Source organism: Anastrepha ludens, chromosome 5 (assembly GCF_028408465.1).
Source record: "Anastrepha ludens isolate Willacy chromosome 5, idAnaLude1.1, whole genome shotgun sequence".
NCBI lineage: Eukaryota > Metazoa > Arthropoda > Insecta > Diptera > Tephritidae > Anastrepha > Anastrepha ludens.
Window position 1 is genome coordinate 62562627 of NC_071501.1, and position 4394 is coordinate 62567020.

Sequence of the window (4394 nt, forward strand, 5' to 3'; positions counted from 1 at the left end):
GTTATATGTGCATACAAAGCATTTGCACATTAAATATTAATTAATGTCGTTTATTTATTAATAAATCGTGGAAAATATGATTTATAAATCGGTTGAACCAATAAAAATTGTTAAATATATGGTTTTCATTGTGTTTCACAAACAAAATCAAAAATATATAGTACGAATTTCGTCACAGCTCTCTGGAAATACGAAATTAAATTTTCTGCTTTATCTCATTCCTGTCGTTTAAGTATATTCTGAGCTTTGGTGCATTATAGAATTTTATGGCAAATATTTTTGTAGTAAATTTAACACATTATATTCCTTTATTATGACTATTTTTTGTTCTTTCCCACAAAATAAACAGAATCAGATTCTCAAAATTTTCCTCATAAATATTCCCAGTTATTTTTAACATATCATGGCAGCCAAATCTGTATTAAATTTAATGGTTTGACAAGTTAATCTCTTTCCTGCCTCGCACAAGTAAGTTTTAGAAAATTGTTTATTTAATATCCATTACTATTTCTCTTCGCATCCGAATGGGTTGGTGCATGACTACAATTCGGAAGACCACAGGTTCGAACCTCCGTGCATGAAACACCCAATGATAGAATACGTTTTTTCTAATAGCGGTGGTCCTTCGTCAGGCATTTGCAAACCTCCGAGGTTAAAACTCTATGTTCCTCCATTTGTGGAACAACATCAAGACGCACACCACAAAGAGGAGGAGCTCGGCGAAAAACCCAATAAAGGATGTATGCTTCAATTATATCATATTAATTCGGTATTATGAATTTTTTAAATTAATTCTGTGCGCCATTTTCTTTTTAATAATTCCGAACACACGAAATTTCGTTTTAGCCAATATGCTTAATTTCTTTTCAGAAATCTGAGATTATGAAGATTATTATCACACTTTTTTAAAAACAACCTTGTGTTATCGATAATTATTTTTACGAATGTAGAAAGAAACGTCAAAGAAAAAACTAAATAAAATGGACGCCGGTAAAGAAAACAGGTTTGTAGACTTATAGAAATAAATTTTTGTTAAATTATATTAATTATGTATTTATTTTACAGAAAAAATGTGTGTCCATAAATGCTTTGTCCTATTATTACTTGGTATAAAATGTAATATCAAATTTCGCATGCGTATTGCTGCCGTAGCCGAATGGTTTGGTGCGTGACTACCATTCGGAATGCACAGAGAGAACGTAGGTTCGAATTAAGAAAAACATTTTTCTAATAGCGGTCGCCCCTCGGCAGGCAATGTCAAACCTCCGAGAGTATTTCTGCCATGAAAAAGCTCCTCATAAAAATATCTACCGTTTCCAAATTTCGCTTGCTAATAATGGAATGAGGAGCTTAGGATTGATTGTATTACAAAAGTGTGGTAAAAGTGCAAGAGAGATTTACGAACTGCCGAAAAAACTTAATATATCGAGAATGTTTCTTTATCGCACGATCAATCGTTTTTCTCAAACGTCTGAAGTAACAGACAAAAAAGGAAGTGGTCGTCCTCGCGTGGTTCGAACTAGTGCTGCCATAATAGCCGTTCGAGAAAAATTCGCAGAAATCCTTTTGGAAAGCATAAAATCAAGTCATCGACCAAGTCCATGTTAAGACTAATTAGAGGTGACCTCCACATGAAATCCTTCCCTCGCTCAACTGATTATCTTTTGACAACGCACTTCAAGAAAATTATATAAGAAAATTTCTTTTCACAGATGAGAAAATGTTCCCTGTTGAAGAAGTTTTTAATAAGCAAAACGACAAAATCTATGCTAAAACTTCTAAAGGTGCAACAAATTTTGTGCCAAGGGTTCAACCATGCGCCTCCGTAATGGTTTGGTGGGATTCTTGTAAAGGCTTTACATTTCTGTGAAAAGGGGTTAAGATTGTAGAAGATTGGCCGTCTGGAAGTCCAGATCTGAGTTTGTGGTCAGAATTGGAGAACATGGCCTGTTGAATACTTCTCAAACAATCTTTGGTGCGAGCAGCGACGTCAATATCCATTAAAACCGTGCGTGCTACAATAAGTACATGACCTAATCGTTTGAAGGCTTGTGCAAAAGCAAATGGTAACCGTTTAGAATGAATATTTAGAATATGTTTTTTAATACATATATGGGGCATTCTTCGCCAACCGGACACCCCCATCTGCCCAGAACAGTTTTTATAAAAAAAATGTTTCCCTATGCCGAAATAAAAGCTTATGTCATGTACTTTAATTTGTCATGTGGCACTTTTTAAATATTCAAGATAGACGACGAATATTGACATGATGCTCGGGGGTTTCTGGGTTCGCTGCTGAATATAAATATTGAAGGAAATTGCTGAAATTGGAATTTTTTTTTCATAATACAGGATTTTTTTCACAGTAAAACTTTTTTTTCTTCTGGAGAATTGGAAAATCTTTTAATAATCACTTCCTTTTTGTTTGAGATTTGGAAGGAATGGCTTTTTAGTATTTCTGGTACTGGTGCTGCAGACTCGAATCTTTTGTTAAGCTTCCAACATATTTGTCAATATTCGTCGTCCATCTTGAATATTTAAAAAGTGCCACATGACAAATTAAAGTACATGACATAAGCTTTTATTTCGGCATAGGGAAAAATTTTTTTTATAAAAACTGTTCTGGGCAGATGGGGGTGTCCGGTTGGCGAAGAATGCCCCATATACATGATTAAATAAAATTAGCTTCATTAAAAAAAGTATTATAATTTATATCAACAACGAATTTAACTTGTAATTGAACTTATGACAGGATTAAGTATGTTCAAGTTGATTTGAATGCCAAGCAGGGCGATCGCGCTGTTAAGATTTTATGTCAAGAAAACTCAGTGCATTTCGAATATTGTGGGCAACTGACAGCTCATATTTACTGAAGCACGTACACCATAGGGCTCCTTTTAATGAAAATAATACATTTTACAATAGGTAGAATAATAATATAACAATGCAATAATACTATAAATTTCAAAACGCCAATTATATATGATATGTGTATAAGCCCCTCCTATAATTGGTGGTATGCGTTTTGATGTTGTTCCACAAATGGAGAGATCTACAGTCTTATGCCACCTACGAACGTCAGATGATTTCTTATGAAGAGCTTTTTTCATGGAACAAGTACAAGGTTCGCTATTGCCTACCGAGGGGAAGCCGCTTTTAGAAAAAAACGTTTTCTATTATATGGTGTTTTATTTATATATACTTACACATTATTTCTTTATATAAATAGATTATATATTGTAATTATTTATACTTACAGATAACTTCATCCGTATTTCTGTTGGAAAATACAGGTATCCCTTGTATAACGCGGTCTTATATAACGCGGTTTCGATATAACGCGATTTGGAAAAATTAGGTTTCAGTACAACGCGAAATTTAGGCTTATATAACGCGAAGGGAAAATACATAATTATAAAATCTGGTAACACTAATTTGCGTACTACATATATATAATATGTAATGTATTTTTAATGTAAACCGGGAATTACCCTTTTTTGCCTTCACAACATGTGTGAGTATACCAGAAAAGGAGCTTAAAAAAACCACCCACCAAAAACTGATAACAGATTTTGCAATTATAAAACCAGTAGAAGAACCACAAGGTCCCACAACTAGTTTCTTATCCAATAGCGAAAACTATGTTGAAGAAATATCTTCTGATGAAGCTATTGCTCCCCCAAAACGCCCACGTGCAAAGATCTTTGAAGACAGTGAAATAGATTAATACCATAAGAAGTTTGAAGAATAACAATACAGTTTTTAATAAACCTTTAATTTGTTTTAGTTTGTTTTTAAATTTTTTAATGTGCACATAATTATTTAAATTTTGTTTTTTGAATTTTGAAATATGTATGTACATATGTATTATTATTCATATCTTGTGTTTTTAATTGTATAAGAAAGTCTGAACTTTAGTATTGAGTTGAAATATATGTGCATCTGTTATTTTGTATGTATTTGATTTAAAAAAAAACCTATTGGAACATAACCCCCAAATTTATATGAAAACTATGTTTTAGATAACGCGGAATTACATAACGCGCAATTCTTCTGGAACATAACTATCGCGTTATACGAGGGATACCTGTATTCTTTCTATACTTCTGTTTTGAATTATAGTAGTTACTGTAATTTTACTAATATGAATTGAAGCACTTGATGTATTAACAGGTACTTGTTTATTGTATTACATCCGCTAATTAGTAATTGATGAGATAAATTTATTAACTAGAGTTAATGAACTTGAACGATAGGAAAAGCGCCCGAGAATTTTTTGATGGCTTACATGGTTTGAACACCGCCGACCAAAGCGACTCTACATCCATCAAAAACACGAGTGCTATTAAAAATCTAATGGTTTGCTTTAAAACTTATTTCAAACCGTTAGAAAA

At 32.8% G+C, this 4394-nt stretch overlaps 1 long non-coding RNA gene across 1 annotated transcript; it reads left to right on the forward strand.

Annotated features, from left to right (window-relative positions):
* Positions 1-880: 880 nt before the first annotated feature.
* LOC128864185 (uncharacterized) lies at positions 881-3722 on the forward strand. Its single transcript, XR_008454655.1, has 3 exons — positions 881-1003; positions 1066-1199; positions 3260-3722. It is a non-coding gene; the product is annotated as an uncharacterized LOC128864185 (long non-coding RNA).
* The last annotated feature ends 672 nt before the right edge of the window (positions 3723-4394 follow it).